At 41.5% G+C, this 27,522-nt stretch overlaps 1 long non-coding RNA gene across 1 annotated transcript in view; it reads right to left on the reverse strand.

The window, feature by feature from the left end:
* Nucleotides 1-9: 9 nt before the first annotated feature.
* Nucleotides 10-27,522, reverse strand: part of LOC115585993 (uncharacterized) — a 40,006-nt gene continuing 12,493 nt past the window's right edge. Inside the window, exon 3 of the long non-coding RNA XR_003984798.1 lies at nucleotides 10-2,298. This is a non-coding gene — a long non-coding RNA (uncharacterized LOC115585993). The remainder of the gene's footprint in view (nucleotides 2,299-27,522) is intronic.

Genomic DNA, 27,522 nt, shown 5'->3' on the forward strand with positions numbered 1-27,522 from the left:
CCCTAGGCCTGCCACTGTCCCCAGCCCACCTCTACCACCGCCTCCCCCGCCGCTGTCACCTCCACGCAACAACCCCAGAGGGCCGGTCAATGTGACTGGGATGACTCCCGGTCTAGTGCAAGATCACCCACTGTATCAGACGAGTAAAAACACGCACACGCACACACAGACAGGAGTCAATGTGTCAGAGTCAATTTGTCTCACAGTCAAGCTGTGCGCCAGCGATGCTCCTACGCTTTCTCCCCGTCTCCCGCTGGATTCTCTCTTTCTCTCTCCTTTACAGCTTTGTGTTCTCCTGACACAGAAATGTCTCCACACACACACACACGCACACACACAGGCTAGGAGTTGCGGCTGATTTACACACAGCTGCAGCCTAGCCGCTCCGAAAGTCCTTTGCTATCAATGAGAGGTGATCTCTCCTTCAGCCTCGATCCTTTCTCGTTTCTTTTCCACCTTTCTACCCTTTGTTCATTTCCCTCCTTCTTTACTTTCCAACTTGCCCTTTCTCTGGCTTCCACTGTCTTTATGTCCACCTTGCTCTTTTCCCTCCCTCTTTTCTTGCATTAATCGCAGCGTTCATCCTCAGTGGAATCCAGCGCGCGGCGTGGACGCATGCAGCAGGTCCTCCTCGCCTCCTCTGCCATCTGTGTGAATGTTGAGCTCTGCTCCGGCGCTCCGCTTTCTCTCTCTCTTTCTGTCTCTCTCGTGGCTCTGAGGCGACGTAGCCAAGGAAAGCTGGCAGACTAGTTCAGAGCAGCGGAGAGAGGGAGGGAAGAAGGGAGGAGGATGAGAGGGAGGAGGAGCGGTAGAAGGGGGGAGGTCTGGCCTGAAGGTTGTTCCATCACGTCTCGAGCAGTCCTACACCAAAAAAATACCTGTTTTGTTCCTCTCTTCTCTGCGCCTCGGCTCGGCTTCTCTGTCTGCAGCTCAGTATTCTCCCTTCTGTTTCTTTTGCTTTTCTCCAGAGGTTGATCTCACCTACTCTCTCTCCTTCTCAAGGTCTCACCTTTTCTCTCTCAACCCTTTCAGTCCATTGTCTGTGTCTGCCGGTGTCAGCGAGGCAATGAGAGCTACTCGCAGAACAGCAGCTGTGTCAAGTTTAAAAGTGCCCTTTTGTTGGCGTCCCTCGCAGACACCAAGTTTTAAAAAGTTGGGAGAAAAAAGTTCAAACTCTTTGTGTTGAGTGATGAAATATCAACCACGCTACGAGAGTAGCAGAAGATTTCGGTACGCTGCTCCAATGAGAGCACAGCTATCACCTTCTAGATGTCAGCTCTGCAGTCGAGGGCTTCTGCCAAGTCGGACTGATTTTGTTCCAACAATCCACAAAAAAAGTCCAACAACTTGTTAAGAAGTCCTTTCTCTGCTCCACTCTGCAGCCATAGAGATGAAAACAACAACAAAAAAAAAATACTCAAAAGATAAAACCAAAAGTCCTTTGGGAGAAATAATCAAAGCACCGCACGCGGATTGTCTGATGTTCTCCCGGTGACGAGATTTTTATGATGATGGTTCATCTTGAGCCAAAGCTGCACCAAGGAACGGCGAAAGTGGTGGATGGAGGGCTGTAAGGGTGATGAGGGTGTGATGGAAAAAAAAGACAAAACCAATCAGCCCCAAATCTCATCTTCTCTCCAGCTGGCTTCGTGAGGACGACGGGAGGAAGGGTGGGGGCGGCGCTGTCCTGCACCCAGAGTGAGTGTGTGTGTGTGTGTGTGTGTGTGTGTGTGCGTGTGTGCACGTCTTTGTGCCTGTGATTTAATGCGGGTATGGTGTTAAGCCAGGGTTGCACAGTCTGCCAGCTGCACTAATTTAATTGTGTTCTACAGCTGTGCTGCTGTGTGTGTGTGTGTGTGTGTGTTTGTTTGTGTGTGCCCTGTTGGCCGCCAGCGTACGTTTCATGAGGCTGGTGAGCTCGAGGTGACTGCTGCTTAGCTCTAATCTGCCAAACTGTAATCCGAGGGTAAGACTCAAGCAGTGCCCACTTTATGCCAGCTGTCTGCGCTGCCCATGTTCGCCTGATGCCCTCTAAACACCTGCTTACCTCACCTACACACACACACTGATCCCAGTTACACTTTTGTCTTTCAGCTGCAGTAACGACTAGTTCTGGTGTGTGTGTGTGTGTGTGTGTGTGTGTGTGGGTGTGTGAGTCTGTGCAACCTGGACCCCTGGGGCACAAACCACTGCACCCACTCTTTTATTTCATGATCAAATGTCTGTGTGAGTTTGCTGTTCAGGGAAGCGACTGCCACGTGCAGCCTGAAGTCCGGCGTCCTGTTCCGTCGGAAAAACCTGTAGAGACATAAAAAGAAGGAGATAAAAGACAGAATGTCATTTACTGCCATTAGCCTCATTGACCGAATCGACAACTTTAATCCTGATGTCCTTTTCCACTTTGATCCTCTCTCCCACTTTTTAAATCTAATTTCCTCTCCTCTCTCACTCGGTCCAACCTGGCTCACCTCAAACATTTATTTTCCCCTGCTCTATTTGTCTCCAGCAGCCTTTTTTTGCTCTTTCAGCTGCATCAATTGCATTTGTCCCGTTTCAGTCTTCTTTTCATTAGTACTCCCACCTGCTCAGTTTGTTTTTCAGGGAAAAAGAAACTACTGAACACATTTCAAAATGTCACCAAGCTGAATTGGAAATGTTGAAGCTGACTGACAGTTTACAGATTGAAGGAGTCGGGGCAGAAAAATTCCTTTTTCAAAGGAACAGACCTCCCGTACGAACTCCTTTAAGATCCGGTAGCTGCTGTGTTTTCTGCAGCTGTGCAAGATGATCGTGCATCAAATTGCCTCCAGGTTGCAACGTATCTATGTATTGATTAAGACTACAGATGTAAATGAGCTCAGCCGAAGTTAATCTTCTTTCCGACTTATTAAGATTTGATGCTGTTCTGAGGCATGATGCACACATCTAGAGAAAATACCTTAAAAAATAACTTCAATTACAAGTTGAGGAAAAAAATGTGTTTTCATCCGAAAAGTAAATGGTTGTATGTGAGGAAATACGACTCAACTAGCTGAATATCATCAGCCCAAGGAAAAGGTCAGTGATTGAATAAGATGTAAAAATTCAATGTGGAGATTTTTTGGCAGACTTTTAGACTCCTTTGATGGGCTGACTTTGCTATTAGGGGCTTCATTATATCATGGAACACTGGACGTGGTAATAAATAAAACACAAATTCAAGAAGGAGACACTGAGGGGAATAGTAAGGCAGCCTAAATCATGTGGGGAAAAATAATAACAGTGGGCCGCGGGATATTGTGTGTTACTGTGTAAATATATAATACATCTTTAAAAGGAGCTCTATGTAGCAATTTGTTTGCAATTTATATTTATTAATCTCATTTTTATCAACCACATACGACATACACATTCTTAAGTGCCTCTCTCCACTCCACTAACAGAGAGTAGCTACCATTAGAGTCTACTAACACTGAACAATGAATGACCGGCCTCCAGCACAATACAGAGGTTCCACAGTGCCCCTTCACACAGGCTGCAACCATCTTTACTGCTTTATTTCTTTCGTCTAAATTATTAGGTAGAGCTGAGAATACTGGTCTGTGGATTGATCGATCAACAGAAAATGAATTCAGCGTCTCATCTGAGTGAGTTGTGTGTGTGTGTGTATGTGTGTGTGCATTATCCTCTGCATTTGGCCTCTCGTTCACACGTACAGTACTTTTTAGATTAATACAATGGCGTATATACGAATAAACAGATTTTTTTTTAAATGCAGGTTTTCAAAAAACAGATTTTTTTTGAGTGGCAATGTGTAAAAAATTGTGCATTTTGGGAAACAATCACATCATCATGTCAATTCGCACACACCCCTTGTTGTTTTGCATGTGTCGGTTTGTTTACATCTGGTTAGCACCAGTGTAAGGTCTTTGTTCGCACTGCTAGGTCTTACAACACAAATGATCCATATATGGTGATCTGTGCCTTCAAACAAAACAATTGCTTTAAACTAATTAAAAGGCTTTTTTGTAATTGTAAAACTGTAACAGATGTTTATTAATATGGCAATTACTTAATTGTTATGTACAATGTAATTGTTTGTTACCACTAATGATGGTTGTCATGAAGTATTAAATTGGAATCACTGATTAGGAAAATAAAAATAAAATGATAAAAACTTTGTCACAACATTGACTTGAGCCTCATTCTAAGGAGAAATCCCCCTGTATGTTGCTCTCAATCAAGTAAGACTTAGTTGTGTACTGGAGTCCATTTTGATTAGATGTGATTACTATTTACATCGTGACGACTGTCTGCAACACCGCCTGCATCTCCTTTTTGCTCACGACGATCATTTTCCACTACTCTATTTCTGATGCATCGCCATGGCAGCCAGCAAAAAAAAGAAATGCAGGGTTGTCACGGCAACACAAACCACAAGCCCCCAACCTTGACCTGCTGGTCAGTGCTCAAAAACAAAGATCCATTCCTTTCTTTTGTGTTCCATTTCTGTCCTGGTTGTTTTTCATAACTTTACCGTCGTTCCCCTGGGCATAAAAGTGGAGTGTGTGTGTCAGACAGACGCACACAAACACACATGCACGAAGAGCTGGCAGAGCTTGTGACATCACCACAGCTGTCTTCTGAGTCCTAACAAGCTGCAGAATACAATATGAACTTCAGCTTGGTTGGGTTTTTCCACCAGTTACACTGGAGGAAAAACGTTCACTTTTCGATTATGTATTCTGTCAATGCCATTGATGCCGAGGGAAACAATTAATTTGAGTATAAAGCTTGCCTCTGCCCCTTTGGTCTTAACAAGAAATGCAGCCAGTGCAACTGAGAGCAGTCTTTATTGAATTCATTTTTCATTTTTGAGAAAGCCAAGGACAAATGCAGACGATTGTTGACTATGGCAGCTGTTAATGGGAGCAGCTGTTATCCATAATGTCCGCATGGCTGTCATTGAAATCTTCTGTTAAAGGACGCGTCGCATTGGGTTTTTGCTGAAGAAACGCATGCGAAAGGAGAATATAGATCAGACTGATGCAAGACTGACACGCGGACACATGCTTGGTGACATCACATATCCAGGTGTACATACCTTAGATGCAGTATTCAGTAAGTTAACTCGACTTCTGCGTTTTGTATTCTGTCCAGTTTTTGGCGACGCTCTGCCTTCTGAATGGTAAATGTCAATCATTTACCCCCACGTTCCTCTACCGTCGCTCTCTGCATCTTCTGTTTCAGTCATACCTATTGTCCTGCCGTTTTCCAGGGAAGTTTGATGCCATCGCTTTTTTACAACCAGCAATTATCGCCCAATTCCCTTCTGCCAGCTGCTTTTCTGTAACAATGGCTCTTACAAAGTCTGGAAAATGTTCAGTCTTTTCTCTTACTCTGCCTCCTGTTGAGTGTTCCTGTAAATGACACCCTCAGTCACCTCCTCTCTTTATCCTGTCGGTAAGAGTGTGTGATAACAGAGCAATGACAAACTCAAGTACGAGTCCATCCGCATGCAAGTGGCTTTTAGGCACTCATTGGTCCACAGCCCAGACCATATGCCCAAAAGTGTATAAATGTATGTGGTTCTGGCGCTCTTAGCCGCAGTTCAACTCTGCACTTCTGTGCACTGCTGCAGAGCAGTGAGCACCAGCTTCATTATCATTGACATTGGAAACATGCCCTCCCCAAGGTCTGCATCTAAAAGACGTAAAAATAGAAGGGTTACTTATCGTAATTTCTGATACATTAAAAAACCTTTGAGAGAGGGGTGTAGCATTCACAAATTGGCAACATATTCATGAAGAATAGGTCTTTCGCCTTTCAACAATGAGTCCGGCAAGATACTCTATATTCCTTAATGTCAACAAATCCCATGTAAAGACCAAACCCTACGACTCCTACAAAATTGCATGGCCCTTGTTGTCGGAGCCTGACATAACGTATAGCGATGGTAACTCCATAAATCTTGTCTTGGATTTTAGAAGTGGCTGTGCAGTGTCTTGGTACCTGAGGCAACCCCACCCCCCCCCCGCGCGCCCCTCCGTTGTTTAAACACAAGACTGACTGCCGACCTTTAGACAAGCACTGACATGACCTTGACTAATAGTGCTGTCACAATCTCCTCAGATCCTCCCATTTTCTGAACAGAGAGCAGCATGGATGATGTTGTTTTTGCAGGCTAGCTAGATTTTGTTCAGAAAGAACATTTTCAGCAAATGCAATTATGGAGGAGCTAATTGCAAAAAAGAAAACAAAATCACCAGTTTGTGAATTTTTGGGTTTTATACAGTATGCAAATGGGAAGCCAAAGGCAATAACTGAAGCAGTTTGCTGTCTCTGCAAACATATGGTAGCGGCAAAGGACTCGATAACACTATCAATTTGCACGAGCATTTGTGAATACACCATCCTGCTTAGTACGCTATTCTGACACCGAGAGAAACTCGGCTCTCATCAGACAAGTGCTTAATTCCTGCGCTCCTCAGCGCGATTTGTGCCTGAAAAAATAGGATTATGAAATGCTGCACGTTTCATTTTTCTAACTGTCTTGAAGTCACGTACAGGTTAAAGCTATTCCCAACTTTTCAGTGTGAGTGGCAAGCTGCGCTGCTCATCAGCCTGCTCTGGTCACTTGCACAAAGAGCCCCGCTCCTCAAGCAGTCTGCTGGCATTTGTTTGAACTGGTTAGTTCCGCTTCTCCTCGACTCATTTCTAATCACATTAAGAAAACCACAATTTTTGCCTGTTCCAATTTCGGTACTTATTTTATCAATCTATTGAGTAAAATGTTCAATGAGGCGCACCATTAATTTAGCAAAATAAAATGACAAAAATAGACCAAAATATTGGCTGCAACAAACCAACCGCCGATTGCTTGAGCCTTTCGCCGATACACAATACAATTGCCCGACCCCATTTGAATCTGACATACGGCCCTTTGCTGCATGTCATCACATCCTCTCTCTCATCCCGTTTCCTGTCATTCTTCATCTGTACTATCACTAAAGCCATGAAATCAAGCAACCAAACATTGAATCTATTCTGCCATGTCTCTGTTTATAACACGACAAAATTGTCAAGTCGTGTACCAAAGAGCTCCAGAGTTCTGACCTGCATGAGCATTAACGTCCATTTCCCCACCCCCACTTTTGCGATTGCTCCGACACCACATGAGTGCAGGTCACTGGCTCCTGTTCTTATTTCTCTGGAGATGCATGATGACCAGCGAAGCAATTAGCTGCTTAAGCTAGCCTGTATGTCTGGATGCATATCAACATCACTGTATCTGTGTTACTCACCTTCCAAGTTTAATCACCATATTTCATTACCTTAATTACTCCACACAACTGTTGCTGTCACCGAGCATGTTGATGCCAGCCTGCCATTAGCCTGCCTATATGAGTCAAATCTTCTCAGTCGGCTCACGTCTTGTTTTTCTCCATCTCCTGTCTTTTCCTCTCATTATCACAGTTTAAAATAAGGCGTCAGCACAATTCTGCAGGAGAAGCATCTGCTATTAGCAGCTGTTATCACGGTGCCGACCATTTTCAATTACTTTTCCTCATCATCGTCTCATAATCTACTCCCCCCTCCCCACCACCACCACCTCCACCCACCTTTTCCCTCCATCTCCTACAGTTACCATTTGATTCTGATTATTTCCTAGTCTCCTCATTCATCCCCATCTCCTCTGATCGTGAGTGTGTTTATGACGATGAATGACTGAAGCCGACATTACAGGTGCGCCGCACACCTCTCTCCAATCTCGTTCCCTCTCTGCCGTGCATCCTCACAGTGGAGGCATCTCTTAAAAGCACATGGTCTCATTGATTTTTTAAAAGGTTCAACCAGGTTATAATAAATATCCGTCATTTATCTCTTCTTGTATTCTTCCATTTTTTTCTCCTAATCTTGCTGCCTCATTTTTTTTCTTTTTCCTCTTCCGTCCCATCGACCTTCTCTCTTTCCATTTCAATCAAGATTTTACCTCAGACCTCCCCCTCAACCGTCCTCCTCCTGCTGTGTCTCACCTTACTCCACTGTCCCTCACTTCAACATAAATAATAGATGGAGGTTTCAATTGATGGTCTTTGTATAACAAGATCTATATTTTTGTTACACAAGGCTCTTTCCTTCAGCCCGCCAGCAGTCTAGAGTCTCAGTCTGCCACCACCTTCCCTCTCTGTGTTTCCTTTTTATCTGCACACTTGTGCAATTACTGTTGCTAAAATCAGAAACAGTAAAGGGCTGATACCACGGCTGCTGCTGTCCGACGCTTTTGTAATGCAACACCCACTTCTCCTGTTTTTTCTGACGATGGTGCAGACACGTGCCCTGCTGCTTCGACAAACCAAGCCTGAATGATAAGACAGAGCGACTGCGGCGCTGACAATCCAAAACAAGTCAAAAGATTCAAATGTGCTAACGAAAATAAGAATATTGCCATAATTGGCTTTAAAAACTTGATGAAAGCGCATAAACACAAACAAACTCTTGACCTTGATCTTCTATGGATACATTTGGTCTCATGTATATTGCTGGAGAAATGTCACTGCAACATATTTGCAATGGCTGTATCAGTCTATCCCCTGGTCACAGGTCAGCCCACCGAATCACATATGATGTCATATGACATAAAAAAAAAAAAATGCATGTGCTCTCGATCTTTCTCATACTTGGTAACTTGCACAGCATCTTCTCTATTATCCACACCATCCTCTCTCACACAGGTGGAGGTTGCTACTTCGCTGCCTCCGGCTACCTCTTCATACTAATGTTTTCTGTCACGATAGCCTCCGAGCTATCATTTGCCTCTTCATCCTGGCCGTGAGCAGCATGCTTAGCTGACTGAAAAAAAGATCGTCATAGAATTACAATTTCGGTTTAAAGCTATTGCCAGCTCCCTCTTTTTCTTCTCCTTTCTTTTCTGGCATCCCCCCGTGTGCAGGTCCTGGCCTTGCAAGGACATTAACTCCCACAATAACTAGAGTTAGTTTAGATCAATTTATATCTTATGTCATGTGACAGACTGCACTTTATGTTTCATACGAATAAAAAGACTCATACCACTTTCAGGAGAAATGGGCTTTGTTTTACTAAAGCAACAATAAATTAAATGCTTAGTTTTGTTGTTTTAATAAGTAATGGTCATTATTTTGGTTCAAAATATAATTTGGAAGTCATTTATATTCAGGATGAAGAAAATGATTGCCAGCCTCTATGAGTCCCCCTAGGGGCTGGGTCCCAGAAAGTTTCCCCTCTCATGGGCAGCATGGTTCCTACCAAATAGTGGCACAGAAAAATTCTTCCATGCGCCTAAGCTAAAGATTTGATTCTATAAACTTGTGGGATGTTTGGTAAACTATTAATATTTGTCATTTTTCTTTAGGAAGCTCAGGTCCTCTGTTTTACCAGAGTATTTCAGCTAGCTTCTTGTTTTATGCTGTTGTTTGCTGGGGGTGTGTCTCATCTCAGAGGAGAGGAATACGATCAATAAACTGATCAGGAAGGCAAGATCTATTATTGGTGTGACCCCTGACTCACTTGATGTGGTCCTGGACCAAGAGTGGACAGGAAACTCAAGAGCGTCGTGCAAAATGAGGGACATCCAACACACAGTGTTTTTAGTGAGCTGTAGGGCTCTTTCAGTGACAGGCTTGTTATGCCAAGATTCTCAGAGAGATCCAGGACGTCTTTTGTACCGGCTGCAGTGACGCTTTTTTTAATGAACATTGTTGCTGACTGTCAATGTTAATTGATGTGATGATGGTGTGATGTCGACGATTCGGACTGTGACCAATCTAAGCACTGTGGAGTGTTGCTAGAAATGAAAATGTTGAATATGTTAGGGTGTAGTCATTCTGATGTTTATACCATCCTTCATGGTGCTGTGCTCTCCCCTTATTTTCCACTGCCCCGAGGTGTGTATGTCTTTTGTATTATTGTCCTACTTGTTGTTGTCTTATATGTATGGTTACACTAAGTATCCCCCCAGTGGGATTAATAAAATATTTTGTATTGTATTGTATGGTATTTAGCTGGCAAACTAACAGTGAACTTGCCGGCCAGCAAGGAACATGCTAGCTCTGGTTAAACACGAAAGCTTCGTAAGCATCTATGTTCTCTTCCTCGCCTGCAATTTGCTCTTCAAACATTAAATTCAATTGAGTTTCATTAAAGCAGGAAAAAAGAAGCCACGAGGTATCAACTGAGGTAGCTATCTCACTAAAGGCATGCTTAATGCCAGTTAGCAGGCTTATCAGCTTGATCTCTCACGGGACATGATTTTGATAATGACACCGTTTTATGTTTCCGTGACACTCAGATGATATAGCGTGTCATTTGTAAATGTTTGCATGAACCAAAATTGAAATAACACAAATGCAGATTTACTGCATTTGCACATTGCCAATCTCTTCATGTGTTGATGCTCTTTTTGAAGGTATTATATGGTGGATCTATATTTTAAGTGGGAGATTTACTTCACAGTCACAATCTCTTTCTTTGATACAGTAGGTGAAATTGGTCTCCTGTCTGAAAACATGTCTACATCTGAGTCTTGACCAGAAGACCTCTCTGGATTCACTAAAAGAGGCACCCTCATCAGCAGCTCAGATTTGACGTCCATGTTTGGATGTATCTGAGACAAACACCCCCGGCTTTGATTCTACTCGCTACCTGGAAACACTGAGAGAAAGTCATGACCATCATATAGTGACACGACACAGAGAAGAGAGAAAATACAAACATGAAATGAAATATAGCATGCTCAGACAATAACCCCAGACACAGTCAAAGAGCAGCAGATTTGAAAAGAAGATAATGCGCTTTTTATCACTGAATTTAAGTGTCTCCATTTTTATAAACTGCAAGCAGAGAGTCTCACTCTGCACCTTGGCTGTAGCCATGGAAACCCGCTGTCTGTATCCTATGGTAAGAGATTATTCTTTCATTCCTGCTTTTAGGTTATTGTCACTTCGCACAAAATTACTGTAAAAGTCTTGCCCTTAAAATTTAATTGGCAAAAATGGCATTATACACTTTCTGTATTCATCTTCCTCCTACTGATACATCTCTGCATACTGTATGTCCCGATGAACTGTTTCGTGGGTAAAATATTTGCATTTAAAAGCCATTACTTTCTTTCAACTTCATCATAATGTGTCCAGGCCAGGCTGCAGTCTTAAGCGTATCAACTCAGACTCTGATCATGGGACTGAGTGATCCGACCTGCTGCAAGGAAACATCTCTCTATCTCTCTATCTGGTAAATTTAGCGTGTATGATTTAGATTAAAGGAAAACATGGCAGACTGTAGATTCATTTATTTATTTTTTAAAAGTATTTTTGAGGCCTTTATATGGCTTTATTGACAGATCAGCTAAAGAATTGACAGGAAACAGGATGAGAGAGAGGGGAAGCAACACGCAGCAAAGGGCCCCAGGCCGGGAGTCGAACTCGGGTCCGCTGCAGCGAGGACAAAGCCTCTGTACATGGGTAGCCCGCTCTACCAACCGAGCCAAACTGCGCCCCATAGATTCATTTTTTACAGCAATATTTATGACGTAGGATGTAGAGAGTTGAAATGATAGATTCACTGAGCAACAATCTGATGCTTGCAAGGCAAGTAAGATTTAGGTTTGAAATATTTTCATTGATCAGACGGAAGGGCCTGTGCGAGGCGGACAGGTTACAAACAGCGAGGAAAAAGAAAAACTGGTGAAGCTGCCAATTTAGCAAAACATGTCAGTCACATCCCAAATATGACAACATCCTTCTTGGTCTGGTGTTTCTTATGAATAAAGTGCAAGAGATTTGTCTTTGAGTCCAAAAACCCTGACGGTGTCTGACAGTTAAGCTTACTTTTAATTTGAACTGCACATTCATTTACTGGTTGAGGGCACTAATTCTGGGGGCTTCAAAAAGGAGGCCTGACAGACTAAGTGTGATAAGCACTGATCTCGTATATGCAGTCATCTCATTTGATTGCAGAGTGGACTGTAATTATTCCCTAGTTCTTAAGATCCAAAATGAAGTTCGTGGATTTTTGGCATGAAATTCAACAGCTTTGTGATAAAAGGACAGCCTGTATGGAACAGCTAGATATCACACAAATATCAGTTAAGCAAAGCATGTTATGAATTTAAGATCAGGAAATCCACCAATAATATCTGGTTATTTTCATGTTTGATTGACCTGCAAATTCATTTTAAGATGAAGTTTTGGTGTATTAAGAAAAATCTGAAAATATTCGGAATTCCAACCATAGTTTCCCTGATTACAAAGTGATGTCTTGAGATATTCAAATTCTTTGTGAACACAACTCCATCTTCAGTTAACAATATCATAAAATGAAAAGAGCAGCAAATCTTCATGGTACACATCAAATTTAAATAATTTTTGCTCAGAAAATGAGCAATATTGTTCAAGCGCTTTCTACTTTGGCACAATTGCCTAATTAAGCCAAAGGTAAGCTGTGTCTTCTTTGTATTGCTCTCAAAGCAGTAATAACGTAGCTTTCAACTATTTCAAAAAATAAAAAAGGCTCCTAACAACTTTAAGAAAATATTAGCACTAATTTTTACTTGTGTTTTTTTTAACATACTTGTGGTAAAAAAAAAAAAAAAAAAGCAGTATGAAAGTTTCTTATTACCTTCTTATTGATGTTTCTTGTTAGGGGAAGAACTCTAGTGGCTGTAGTAATTATTTGAGCAGCAAAGGAAGAAGTCAGGTAGAATAGGCTGCAAGACCACATAAGGATGAGGTTGAGGATGGATGGTCCGATTAAACAAACACAGGACTTTTAGCCAGAGACTGCTGCTCTTGCCAAGTGTGAAACCAAAAGACTTTTTTAACTTACTATCGCAGAAAAGTTACGTAAATGCAATTATGTGCTTAACGTGGGCACGTTCATCAAGTAACGTCTACAGTTAGTGCCTAAACCCGACCAGACTGCAAGCTATAATGAAGGTCTGATGTCCAATGTCACTGGTACGCTGCAAAGGTCACACTGTTTCTGGGAACTGTGATTTATGATGTTTTGGGGAGTGACTGGCAGTCAACCTATTCGGTCGACTGGCTATGAGGATGTTTGAATAAAAACGAACTAGCTCTCAAAACCAAAACCCAGTCCTGAGTTTATTTAAGATTATATTATTCTACAACTCCAAATAAATACATATACAATTGTACAAAACAAAAAAGAAGGAAATACATAATTACCAACAGCAAGTCAAGCAAGAAGGGAGGTACAAAAGGTTCTTTAACTTCATGATTTACCGCAAGTGGAAACTGCAGTTTCCCCGGTAGTGTCTTTTTGATATTGCGTCCGTTTTACATTCAAAGTAAGGTATAATCAGTGGGAGACCTACATGCACAGTCAGAAATCTTAAATGAATTATTCCATTAAAATACAGAGCTTTTAAATTAAGAGGTCATAATATGATTTTAGCCTCTCCTTAATTGTGTAATGTATCATCTTTCTGGGTGTCAAAGGTCTGCCAAGTGAAAAAGCCCAAAGTCCATGCCAAAGGGAGTTACTCTCTCCCACAGAAAACACTGCTCCTGCACTGCCTGAAATGCCTGGTTTAAAGTTGACTTTACTTTTGTAACTTGTGTTCCTCACTATGAAACAGGCCTTATAGAAATGTATGTATGTATGTATGTATATATACATATATATATATATATATACATATATATATATATATATATATATAGAGAATATATAGGTATAAGAAATGATATATAGATATATATAATATAGATATAGAGAGATATATATAGATATATAATAATAGATATTATATATAGTACATATACATATAGTATATATACATATACATATACACATATACACATATATATATACACATATATATATATATATATACACATATATATATATACATATATATATATATACATATACATATACATATATACATATACATATACATATATATATATATATTTATTTATATATATATATATACATATATACACCAATTATAAAGTCCTCGGATCACACTACCTTGCTCAGCATGTCCAGCCCCACTCTGCCTCTGACTGGCTACATCCTGTTGAGTAAAAGATTGAACAGATGCGAGATGTCTCACTCCGTAGATACAAGTGTTCTGTAGATAAGAGTGTTCAAGACAGTGTGAAAAGGGGTGCTGAAGTAATGCACCATTAGGGAAAGGGTTAATAATGTGTTTTTTGAAAATCTAAGTATGTAAACCTTTTCTACTAGGACCCCCAAATAAAAGTATGAACCTGATTGAGCATAATATGACCTCTTTAAATAAACTCTATTTCACACAACCCTGTTTACGTCAGACAGGATGGGTGATGGTTGTATGTTGTCTCTTATTTTTGTCGTCGCCAAGTTCCTGGCAGCATGATTTTAAATAATTTGAAGCTCTGCAATCACTGAGTACTACTTCTTAGGTTGGAACTGTCAGCATAGCTATAATTAGCCAGGGCCTATAAAAGGTCACTCATATTAAAGTCTCCTGATCTGAACGAAATCAACACAGTGTCTCTGTATGACTGGATGCCTTATACTCAGACAAATGTCACATTATTTCTGTCAGATACACAGCTGCCAGTTTATTAGATAAACAAAGCTAAAACTGAAGCAGTCTAAAACAACAGTCTCAGAATACACCTAATGTAAGGTCAAATTGTGCAGAAGAGCTTGAAATGTATTTTTTTAGCTTTAGCTTTAGTCAAGTCCAGTAACCTTCCTTATACTTAACTCAACAGTTTAGATAAATATTCCTGTTGTTATTTGCATAATTTGAAGCAAATACCCTTAAAATTCATCCTGACACATTCTGAATCTTTGGAAACTTTTAATGGATACTTTATAATCAGAATGTATTATACAGTTCAGTAGAGTTGCTTAATTTGAGTCTATAGAGGTTTAAAAAAGTTGTCTGAAACTTTTTTTGCACTGGAGATGAAAACAGGGATGACAGTTTTCCCAGAGGTCTCAGAAGCTGACAAAGACTCACAGAGATAATCACACCAGCTGGGAATTTGCATATTGAGGAACAACCTAAGAGGTTCGCAGGAGCAGCTTGTTCCCACCATGAGAAATTAAAAAGTGGCAAGGACACACAGCAGCAACACCGTCAATGACATTTTCTTACGGGGGGGTCAAGGGAACACACACTGCGGTTCATTAGGTAGAATTTTGGTTCACTGAGATTAAAGTCAGCTAAAATAGTGCTGCCCTTTGCTGACATTAAGTAATTACTGTTAGTAATTACTTGGCACAGAGGCACAGAGGCACTATTTCCTTATTATTGTCCACGAGGTTTCTGGAACCATCCTCAGCATCACGAACAGTGACTCTCACAAGCAGGCAATTGGTTTTAGTTTTGTGTGTACAGTGCCCAGGCATCATCGAGCAAAGCCTTTAAAAATCCCCAAGAGCAACCCTGACCTCTGTCAAAGGATCTGCTCGGATATTGGAGAGAGAAATTCAATTTACCTCATCTAACATGAAAACATCTTGAAGCAACAGCAGTCTAATGTGTTCATGTGTCAGTGGATGTCAGGCTGCGCCTGCAAAATTACTTTGCAGATTAAAACATTGGAACAGTTCCAACATTTTGCGAGTGACATATTCAAATTGGGAAGTCAAAGAGAAATACCCTCAGGAAATTAATTCTTGATGTCAAGCATTTAAATCTAGTGATTGAAATTCATTGTTTTCAGTCGAGAGAGGATCATCAGTGGTGAGTCTGAATTAAGACTCTTTGTTTTTCAGCGAGATTGGGGTTCAATCGGCAGTCAAAGAGACGGGAAGGGGGCAGACTGAACGCTACATGTGAGGGGAGGGAGAGGAGTATGAAACATAGATAGAGAGAGATAGAAAAGATAGAAAGAGAGAGAAAAACAGAGCACGCTCTGGCCAATAGCTCCCCAGTGGCCAATTAAACACATCAAACATCTTTCTGCCTAAGGAATTCAAATGAATAATGCGTGGCTGTTTGTGCGTCTCTAATGTTGTGAGACTGAGTCTGTGTGTCATATAAGACTGCTCTGAGTGAGACAGGCAGCGAGAGTGTGAACATATGTGTGATCTGACTATTGAAGAGACTGAGAGTGATGAACACTCCTCCCCTACTGAGCTGCTAGGAGGTGCCAGAGGTCACAAATACGCTGGCAAGAGGCCGATTCCTGCACCGAGCCATGAAGTGTTAAGCGCAAAACTCAACTTTACGTTGACAACAGTGGCTCTATTAACCCTACTTTTCTTTTATTATACCAGTGAATCTAGGATTTACAGCCATAGTTCAAGTATTTTAACAGTGGTGCTGAACAGCGCATTGATAAGAACAGGGTGTTTTTTGTCCTGTTGGACTTGTAGCAGAGCCCACATTCATCATTTAAAAAAAAACATGAATTTGTAGTATCGTAATAGTAAGTATCTGCCCATAACGAGAGAAAGGTGAGTTGAGTTGAGCTGCAGTGAGCCATCTCACCTGGACAACACTTTTCCCTCACAAAGGACACGTGGTCAGGTAAAAAAAGGCACCATACGTGTCACCGACTTCACATTTCATTGACACAGAATGGACCCTGGTATCCAAATGCCAACAAACAAGCTTTTTGCCAGAAGACCACACCACTGCTGCCACTTGGCTGATACCTTGCAGGAAGCTTTGCACGAATGGAAATTAGAAAGGGGGTAAATTGTCCCGTCTCATGACCAACAATGGGTGCCACATAGAAAAAGTGGCTATTCAGTACCTATCCTGCCGGCCGTGGTTAAGCTGCTTCGGGCACAACCTGAACCTCACTGTGTCCAAAACTATTGACAAGACGGAAGTGAGCATGGACCGTGCCCTGGCAGTGTGTCCCACAATCAACTGCATGTTCTCTCACAGCTGGAGAAGAGAGCTGCAGAACATCCACTTTGAACTCCATGGGACTACTGTCCTTGACGGCGGGTTTATTAAAAGGTTATACACTATACTTTAGGGAGAAAACAGTAAAATATTGATGAAATTAAATTAAAAACAGTCCCCACAGCACTCTGCAACTCCCAGGGGCCCCAAGCAGAAAGCAGTGACTCTCTAACTGTCTGTGTTGATGTAAAATGAAGATGACAAATAGATCTCTGTTTACGGCTCATTAAAAGAGAGTCATCACATGTCTATAATAAGCTGAGAAGTGAATGATCTTATAAATCTCATCTTGTAAAGTTATAGTGCCGAATATGCCAGCAAGCAGTTGCCAATTCACCCACCCAAGCTTCCGATCATTTGACATATTCATAGAAAATCAGTATAGTCTCTTCTTCTAGCTCTGTTTTGGTCCCTAACAAGTCTGACTCAAGACTAAAGTGTTAGCATGGAGTAGCATACATGCCGAGGACAAGCCTTTTTCCTTCTGCTGTTGGAGGGCTCTAAACAGTATACATGTATCAATGCTGACACTCAAATCAGTGTGTGTTGTTGAGATGTTGATCTGTTCACTTGCTATATGAGTATGTACAGTTGATTTGTATGCACTGTGGAAGTGAAGAATGGAGTCAAGAAGAAATTTCCCTCTCAGACATTAATGTATATCTTATCTAAGGCAATAGACCCTTTTCCAGGCAGACATTTTGGCTTGTCATAGCAGGAAAAGCACAGTTATGACCAATAACATTAGGGCCAGTCCGTTCTATTAAGCGTCCAAGTAAGCCATGTCAGGGACTGAGCATGCACAATACCAGGGCTCTCAAACTAGCAAATCTATATGGAACGCAGCCATTAGTAATGTTAGAAATTCCACCTGCGATGTTTGCCCTGAAAAGTGTTTATTAGGAAATGTTCCGAAAATTAATTAATAGAAACAAGCGAACGTCTGGCTTACAACTATGTTATCGGCCGGGAAATATGTTGTATTGAGACTAGCCTTCGGCTGCCTGCCTGAAGCCAATTCTACACTCACACATGCATTCAAATGAAACTGGCAGAAAAACAAGAAGCCATTAACTCGCTAAGCTTTCATTTTCGGCCACAACAAACTTCATGCTGACTATGAGATGGTTCCAATTTCCCACACATAATTTACACCTTCATGTGAGAACAGCAGGAACACATAGCTCAAAACAAGATGTTCTGTCCTGTAGTATATGCAGGTACAAATGTTCATTGGAATTTCATTGGCTAACCCCATCACACCATGGCAGTGACGGGGCCCTGCTGAATCCACATTGTTTCAGCTGAATCTGACCACCTCAAATATCAGTCCATCTGCCCTCAGCAGTGATGGTGGTGATTTGATTTTGGTGTGCTGGTATCTGTGAGCATCCTGTGCAACCAATCTATGAAATAAGTCATATTTACAGCCATGGCAGCTCCAGACCTGTGCGGTATACGTATGTGGCACTGAATCCTACAGCAGTTGCATGCCTTTGGCAGCTTTTATCTCATTTGATTGTCGAACCATTATCTGCTCATTAGAGTTCCGTAACACGGTTAATCATCGTCACTTTGGAAAGCGAAGTATTGCTTTGAAATGACTTGTTGTGTTGATTTGTTGTATTATAAATGGTTGCGTCGTGACTGATTCGGTTTGCCTCATGGTGAAGAAACACAGGTGAAGAAACACAACAAATACATTAGCCTAATGGGAACCGAAACAGCCACTAATGGACCCTTCCTTATTTTGCAACTCATCAGTTTCCATTATGCTGGCGATATTACACAGTTACACTATTACCAAAATAATAATGAGTGGGTGGCTGAAAGCTACAGAGCTAATGGGAAGAAAGCAGATTGGGTACTGTTTAAAGGTCTTAACACCTTTCTTCCATCATCTGTCTCTTTCTGTTCCGACTGTTTTATGTATTAGCAACATACTTTTTAAAGATGTTTTATTGAGATAGTGATGGCTAATGAGAGCCAGGGGAGGCAGGTAAGGAGACTGGTGGGACCCAGGCTGCTGTGGAGTGGACCAAGCCTTAAAACACGAGGACCCTCTTTTGCATTTATTCAAACGCCATATGAAAATGAAGTGAGACTGAGGTTGCTGTGCGTAAAATCTTTGCATAAAGTTAAATTCCATTTTGTACAAAGTAGGGGTGAGACGTAGCTTCTTTTAAAGGTGACAGTAGAGGCACTGGCTGACAATGGCAACACATTGCACATTGTGTGAGCAAACAAAGCAGCAGCCTTGAAGTACAAGAGTGGCATATTACAAACATAACCAGTATAGCCAGTCACCCAGGTGCAAAAGACCTTTTTAAATTATTTGACACTCAACACATTACTGTATAATCAAAAGGGAGAATTAGCGGGCATAAACAGGCTCAACAATGGCTCACCACCTGGTGTGTATAGTAGTTTTCCATGACCCGGGAACTACTTACTGGGGATATCTTTGACGACCTGAGAATGACACTTCATCGTTAACTTTCTTCAGAAGAGCCAAGAGCGAAGACTGATTATCACCAAGTTATTTGATTGTGGATGGCTTTGTTCTCCTGGACAGAAAATGTAGCCTGCAAAATGTATAAATGGGTCACCATTTATACATTCTGTTTGCATTAACAAACAGCAGGTATGCGTAAAATTGGTGGCAGGATTGTGTGTCGTGTCACTGGCAGGCTTGTGCACATGCAAAATGCAGAACACGGACAAACTTACAAATACCAAGTACTGGGTTCCTCGTGAATGAGACAGCTTCAAAGTCATATTGATAACATTGTCAGGTAGACAATTCATTTTTAAAAATGACACAAAACTGAGATTGTAGAATAGGCGCAAGCTATTTTCCTTAAAAACATGAACATATAATTGTGATTTTACAATTTCAAATTACATAACATTTTTGTTTAACTCGGCATAAGAATTCTGACCGCTGGTTCCGGCTTCTAACATGAATGTAAAGACGTCGGCATCATGCGGATCTGTGTTTTGTCATCATCAAAATTGGTAGACTCCAGTTTTTAGAGAGAAACGAGAGCGCAGTTTTTGTGCACCTTAGGGTCGACAGGTGCGTGGGAGAAGACCGAAGGCTGACAAAATCAGGGAAACAGACTAGCGCACGCTGTCCACTTCACCTGTAGTAAAGTTAACACACATGCAGTGATGCCTTGACTACAGAAATAGATGAATACAAATAAAAATGATCCAGGTGTGCAGCATGTTCTGCATACTGTGGTTAAAAGGCCGCTGTCCAGCAGCATTCTGCTCTGCGTCCTCACCTCAACTCTTTGGTGTTAAGCAGAGTTCACAAGCTATCTGTGTAATGACAGCCTGTGTGCTCTCATTGTGAAACAAACCCAGCCCCTGAATAGTGGGAGTGTGAGGCAGCACTGAAACAAAGAGGAGAGGAGAAGCAGAGAAATGTGGCACAGTTCAGTTGAGGCCAAATGAATGAAAGTCCTGTTGCTTTTGATGAGCTAACACGTATACATTTTAATTCATTTGTGAAACAGTGGTGATATACCGAGCCCTTAGAAACAGATTAGGTTAAACAAAAATGATGTGACTGTTTGGATGTGCTAAATTAGAAGTACATTGTTATAATTTTTTTGCTTGTTTTCCACACTTAAAATCATTCATTGTTTTTTACTCTTCCACTCTCACATCCTCCCTCGCTCTCCGTATTCCACAGCCTGCCTTCTCTCTTCACCAATAATCAATCATAAAAAGAACCACCCCTCTTTCTATTCTAACAGTTTCCATGCAACTGTAATTTATCAGGCTGCCTCTCCTCCTCCTCCTCCTCCTCCTCCTCCTCCTCCTCCTCCTCTTTCTCATCCTGGTCCTCCCCTTTGTATTTATCAATTGATTCATTTTCACCCTCCCCTCCTCGCTCTCAACGCCTCTTAACCGTCTTAATCTGATAGCACTGATATATACGCGACCACCGAGTCATTACTTTAGAGTAAAGGGATTTGGCTTTCTCTCTTCGGTTGTTCACTCAACTTTCGTATTTTGGATTTATGAGTCGTTACATCCTGTATCTGAATTAGATAGCTTCGCATTTGTGCTATCACTGACGGAAAAAGGTCGCACTTAAAAGCACTTACAGTACGTCTTCCCTGACAGCTGAATAAAGGTAGCCATGGAGTTGCCTACCACCAAAAAACAATCACCTCTTCTTCTCACTTTCATCTCACTGCATGATATTTACTCCCTGTTCTTTTTCTTCCCATTCATTTTCTAAATGTGCCCCTCTTGGAAGGGCTTTTCTATATAAATCCCTCCTAAAATGGGATTTTCATAAGCGTTGTATGGAGATAAAACTCAGCCATGCATTGCATTATTTCGAAATGGGTTATTGTTTTAGAGTATGCTTCTGTGCGGAAAGTTAATAGACAGGGAGCCCCATCCTTCTTTTCCTTTCTTCCCTAGCACCTATTGCCTCTCGACAGCACATTCACGTCCGTCACATTTCCGCAGATCCTAATGATTTATTTATTTTTGACACAGCTCACATTCACACCCTGCTGTCACATAAAAGTCTAGTGCCAGCGCTTTCTCTCACACACTGTCACGCTCTCTTTTTACTGGTAGAAATCCCCAAATGTGAAATGACTGCAGCAAACCTCACGACCCCCATCAACCAGCTGAAACTAATATGAAAACACTTTGTTGTTTGTTTGATTGCTCACTCAAGTATATTGATTTACAATAACTTGATGATTTGGTAAAGAACATCCTGCAAATCGCTCTTGCTCGGGAGTGCAATTTATTCATTTTACTGAATGTTTCAAAACACTCCTGAGGAAGTCCAGAGGGAGAAAAAACAGACTGAAACGTCAGTACAATTAATAAATTGTGACGGTGAACAAGAGCCGCGATCTTATTTTTCAAGACTGAAATGACTCTTACCAACACAAATGTGTGCAATGATGTGCAAATATATCTTCTCTAATTGATAACTTGATTGACATTTTTAGCATTCATTTTTATAACTCACACACACACACACACACACACACACACACACACACACACACACACACACACGTACACACACACACACAGAGCTGGTTTTAATAATACTGTGTTACTCTTCACTTGTTTGAATTGATCAAATGGAATTATTCCTAAAGCTTTGGCAATAATGCTGTTGTGACGCTCAAATCTAAATATCTGCCGGACAGCCTTATATTAAAGTCTTCATTATTCCCTCCATTTCACTTTCTCTTCCAGCCTCTTGTCATTCAAACCCCTGCCGTCACACCCAGATTTTTCTCACCCTCCTCCTTGCTTCCTTGGAAGTCTTTGCTACATGCTGTAATTCTTATTTAGAGGTAGGTGATTTCTGTGTAACCTATATGCACCATAGAAAAAGACTGATCATTTTCATATTTCAAACTACCTGTTCACAGCTTTTGTGCTGTCAAAGACTTGTTCTTTTATATTTTGCAGAAACTTTATTTCACCGTCAGCGTGAAATCCCAGTTGGAGATGTGATGACTGTTCAGCAAATGAGACATTTAGTGCTGAACATCCTTGTTGTGAAACTAGCTGGAAATTTCAAATGGAAACCGTGCACACACTTGCTGTGTTCCGTGTGAGATTGTGAAGCCCACTATCTGAGCCTGGAAGAATTACAGGAAGGGTTACAGCCACCGAGCGAGCTAGTCTGCTAGCATGTTTACTGGCAGTGGGTCGTGCAAGCCCTCACGGTTTAATCTAGTGTGATCCAGGACACTGACTGCGAGTGTGACAATACTGTTTTATGGGATTTGTATTATTACACTGGACACATTTCAGTAGGAGCTGCTTATCTAATATGACATTTTACAGCAGTGGCATTGTGCTGACTTAAAATAACTTCATCATTGAATTTTCCATTTATTTTTTTTTTAACCAAAAGGTGTTGATAACTTTATTTGGATAATCATTTATAATTATTCATTTAGGAAATGTTATCATCATTTGTGCACTGATTCATGAAACTTTGGCAAATATTGTTATGACATACATGCCAATTTAGATTTTTCTTTTTTTTAATATCTGCCATCCTGCCTACCATTTACATCTCAAGTACTCTCTGCACTTCAATGCCTCAACAATTTCTCCCCATCCTTCAGTTTTTCTTCGAGCCTCTTATCATTCGAACCCCTGCTGTCACACACACATTTTTCTCACACTCCCTCCACTCTCCCTTTTGAATGTTTGCTACATGCTGTGATTTCCCCCGCAATTTGCATTCAGGTGAGTGCTCTGGGTCAACGTTTAAGTTATAACAACATCGACCATTTCCACTGGTTTCAAACTACCTGTTCACAGCGTTTATGCAGTAAATAACTTGATATGCTACCTTGGCATAAACAGTACTCCCCAGTCGGTGTGAAATCGCATTATTTGACTGCTGAAGTCAAGCTCAAATGAAAAATGTCTTTGCAGCCATTTTAGACTGCATCTACTGTCATATGCATCTATTTAACAGAATATGCTGCGTTCCCTTTCATGTGGCCTTTTGAGACATTTAATTCTTGAGAATGGGAAAAGTGTTGCACACTCTGGCTCCATATGCATTTCTCTTTTATTCAACTGTATTCAACAAGCTACCATAACGGCTAATGAGCGAGTCTGGTAGCTTGTTGACTTGCAGCTAATGATGGTTCCAAAAAAAAACAGTATTATGTACGCAAGAACACATTTGTTAGTACTCATCCTGAATGTCCTTCCTTTCATAACACTAAAAGTGAAAACATGTTTGAGATACCAGTATATGAGGGTTAAGCTAGAATGAAACAACAGTCTGACTTTTTCTTTCTTGTAACACCTTGATGAGGCTGACTTTTTGCCTGGGGCTTAATACCAACTTAAGTAAGGTATAAAGCGCATATTTAAGACCTTTCTTTCATGGTTACTGTTTCGAAATGAGTCAGGTGTACACATTACAAACTCCCCCCGAGACAACATTTTAAACCAACTAACAGAGCTGATAAAATCCTTCCCTTTCAGACAGCAAAAACGACAGTTGCTGGTTAAAAATGAGCGGTCTGCTTTCTGTCGACAACAAAAAAAAATTGTGTGTGTGAGAACCCAAAGCTTGACAGGTCTTTCATCCACAATTGACGGCGGCTGGTCAATTTCTGAAAGATTCTTTTATTTGCTGGGAGACATGTAGGACTGAAGTTACTTGGGGCAGGGCTTTTTTAAATTTTTCGTGTTGTCAGTCCTAGGCTGTGCAAGAAACAAGACTGTGAATGAACAAGGATGGCATGTCTGCATTAGCACTGTGCCCCTTCATGTTTAGCCACACAGAAAGCATGAACCAACCACTTGTCTCTCTTCCTTCTTGTCTCCCTGCCAGCCCTGCAAGTGTCTCTGGGCTTTTCCTTTGCTCCCCCCCCCCTTCCTTTTCTTTCCATTAGATTTCAGTCCTGAGAGAGGCGAGAGGAATACAGAAGGGAAGACGAGGATGAGAGTCCTTCGTCCTGAGGCCCAGTGCCAGCTGCTGCTGCTGCAGAGACTATCCATCCAAGCACAGGCGAGCAGGGATGACGCTGCTTTGGAATTCAGCCCTGATGCAAACTCAGTGGGTAAGCCTGCCTTCATAAACCCCTGGGCTCTCTGGGTGATATGTGATGGTGAAAGCAGAAGTTACCCCAGCCTGGGCTCTATAAAACAATGATACCATTACACGTTGGCCCATTGCTCATCTGCCACGTACACAGATGGTACAGTTTTCACATTTCTCTTCCATTCAACCATATCACTGTGTATGGTAGATGTATAACACACACACACACACACACACACACACACACACACACACACACACACACACACACACACACACACACACACACACACACACACCAAATATGATATGTTAAATAAAGCACATGGAGTTAATCATCAATCTTTGTCCCTTTAACCCTTCTTAGCATGGACAGTTGCTGCGTGTTCACCCAACTGTTACTGTAGAAGATTGTAACTACATTTCTTAGTTCCCATAACTCCATATAGCATATGATAAATTCTTTTTGTCATTATACTGCGAGGCCTCAGTAATTCCTGTACCTCTCTGCTACAACGACGAGATAAACTTGAGTCATCGGCACAGCTGTTGTTTGTGTCGCATTTATCACAATGACACCACCTACATAAGCACAACTGTGTGCATAAATGTGTCTGTAAGGTAGACAACATGCTTAATCTTGTTCGAACAACAGTGAAATGGAGCATATATCCTGTCGGACATACTTTTTCATCCTAAAAAGGTTAAGATACCTGAGTAGCATCTTATTCGCGAGACACAACTTAAAGGCTGCACCAGTTGACAAAGAACTGGATGACAGAAGGACAAAGGCAGACTTAGATTAACAACTGTAACAACAAAGAATGAACTCTGTGAGCCAGACGCAGTGTCAGCTAGTGAGAGACGGTTTAAGGTTTAAACCTAACATAAGAACATTTTGTGGTGTGGTTTCACAGATTGAACAGTGGGGCGGTTTTCAAAAGCAAGTGTCAACAGAGGAGAGTTTACAATAAGCCATGTCGTACATTATTTTGTAAAAGCTTAATCAAAGAAGAAAACAATAATGTCCCACCAGGCATAACGATTCTAGTGACAAATGTGTTGGATGAAAAATTAGGAATAGAGAGAGGAACTCGGATTTTGTGCCTAACAGGGGTTTGATGTATAAAAGCAACACGTCCGGATTAAAGTCAGCCACACTGCAGCCAGCACTGGCCACTACGAAGCAATAAATGGATGATTTAATTGCCCTATATTGAATTTTTTCAATCATAATGCAGACATTTTGCCATAACAATATGTAGGCCAAAGATTTACTGAAGTAGTTTTGACCTCTACTCTAACTTGATTTTCAAAAAGATATATTTTTGGGAAGGGGGAAGTGACTGAAGCAAGTTACGTGTTTAAAACTGCTACAGAGTGTTATGAGGGCGGGTACCACTGGTTAGCTAAATATTTCCATTGTAACTGACTGAGTTTTTTTTTAACAATGGGGAAAAAATCTTAAGGCTGTTCGGGCTAGAATACTGAAGGCGACATTAGTAATTCATACGCAACACTGCCAGCCATATGTAGACCCCATGCATAGACCCCTCTGTCCAGCTGGTGGCAAGTGTGCATATTAATTAGCTATTGTCTCATCTTGTCTTTGATCTCATATGCATGACCACTTCGGGTTACAGATGGGTGCAGCCCCCTCCGGTGCGGAGGGAACGGGTGCTGCAGGACTTCCTCCCGACTTGTGATCACTTGGGAGAAATGTTCTCCGACTGGCTGGAGTGACAATGACAAATCCAGTCCCAAGAACCCAGATTTAGCATTCAGAACTAAATCAAAAAGGGCATGTGTGGTTGTGTTTTAATGCCCTCTACTGTCACTGCAGAAAAAAACCCAAATCGTTCATCTGCTTCTGGTGGTGTTGACATTAACGGTGATCGAACGGTCTGGGTCTCGGTTCACCTTTTGCATAATCTGTAAATTTGTATATTAATTGCGCTTGTGATCGGCTTGTTTTGAAAACTAAATGCTATCAATTAGGCTACGTCTCATTATCATTAAAAATGAAAGTAAAACAGACAGGGACTAATAGATTATGATGACATTTTTATGACCCTGTTGGTCAAAATGACAGGCAACGACAGAGTCTAACGCAACGTCTGATAGAGAGTGTTTGTTTAATCCAACCTGTCTCCGCTCACGCAAAACATGGTTGAAATCAATTCAGCTTTTGTGTCATGCATGCAGTCAACTAATGAGTGCATCTTAAATTCAAGTCAGGTTGTGGTTCAGAGCGAGCAAAGTCTCTCTGGTTTTCGGGGGGAATTCGATTAACTAGGCCTCGGCCCTACATGTTTTCTTGAAAAGAGAGCAGGAGGGATCCCTTTGCACTTCCCCACTCTGTCTCCCATGTGTGCTCTTCCCTGCTCCGTAGAGAGATGAGAGCATGAGAAGAGACAAAGAGATGAGAAGGTTTCTGGGAGTCAGAGGAGATGAAGTGAACACTTGACAGACAGCAGCCCTGGGAAGCGCTCACGTCTGTGTTGCCGTACATGAGAGAGACAGACGGAAAAAGAAAAGGAACTCGCTTTTTCTCAACTTGAGGAACAGGCCCCGCAGCTTTTTCCGTGAGAGTCGAATTAACTGAAAAATACTGTAGAGGAGGGCATGAAGATCGGTGACACAAGCGTATCTATTTACAATGTGTTCCACCAGAGTGATCCTGTCATAAGACTCTGATCACTGAGTTCACAGTACCAGTAATGACTTTGACTGTAGAGCCGCTACCAAAATAGCAATAGCTGCTCGCTACCTGGAGCTCCAGCATTTTTAAAGCTTTAAATTAGATCAGCGGTGTAGTGAAAGAGTCATAATGGCTGTCAGTACATGGGTATACACAGGTGAGGACGGGGTGTGTAGAGAAGGTCCGATAATCCTGACAGAACAAAGCCCTCAGTAAGCTGATGTGATGGATGGCTCTTTCTACCTTCCTGCCAACTATCTGGAACAAAAGGGAGGCTTTGACAGGTGTGACCTGAGCTCAAAGACATGGCTGAACCATTCATTCATTCATTCATTC

Source organism: Sparus aurata, chromosome 8 (genome assembly GCF_900880675.1).
Source record: "Sparus aurata chromosome 8, fSpaAur1.1, whole genome shotgun sequence".
Classification (NCBI taxonomy): Eukaryota; Metazoa; Chordata; class Actinopteri; order Spariformes; family Sparidae; genus Sparus; species Sparus aurata.